This window comes from Parus major, chromosome Z, assembly GCF_001522545.3.
Source record: "Parus major isolate Abel chromosome Z, Parus_major1.1, whole genome shotgun sequence".
Lineage (NCBI taxonomy): Eukaryota > Metazoa > Chordata > Aves > Passeriformes > Paridae > Parus > Parus major.
Window position 1 is genome coordinate 48748353 of NC_031799.1, and position 724 is coordinate 48749076.

Consider the following 724-nt stretch of genomic DNA (forward strand, 5'->3'; position numbering starts at 1 on the left):
GACCAATACCCCCAGCATGGGCAAGGACACCTCTCACTACATCAACTGTTCAAGGCCTTATCCAGCCTGGCTTTAAACACTGCCAGGGATGGGGCATTCACAGCATCTCTGGGCAACTGTTCCTGTGTCTCACCAGCCTCACAGTAAAGCATTTCTTCCCCAGATCTAATCTAAATTTCCCCTCTTTCAATTTGTACCCACTCCTTATCCTATCACTATAATTCCTAAGAAGGAGTTCCTCTCTGGCTCCCCCATAGGCCCCCACACAGGATTGCTAATTAACTAAAAGGACTGTAGGCACTCACCACGTACCTGCAACACTAAACTAACCTCGCTCACCTTCACCATTCGGCATGCTGTTTGAATACCAGCCCAGTTCTGGCATTACCAACTTCCTCTTTTAGGCCTAAAAGCCACTCCATAAATTGTTCCGGATGCTCCCGGCACAATACAGGTTCGTCTTTTGGCTTCCTCCGCAAGATACACTAAGTTGGGCCTCTTGCCTTCCACTGCGACCCACTCCCCCTGCCAGAAATACACCGGCACGGCTCCCCCCGCCCAGGGAGGTCAGGCCGAGCATGGCTCCCCCCGGTTCGGCCCAGGAAGGTCACGCCGAGCATGGCTCCTCTCACCCAGGGAGGTCACGCCGGCACGGCTGCCCCCGCCCAGGGAGGTCGCACCGGGCATGGCTCCTCTCACCCAGGGAGGTCACGCCGGCACGGCT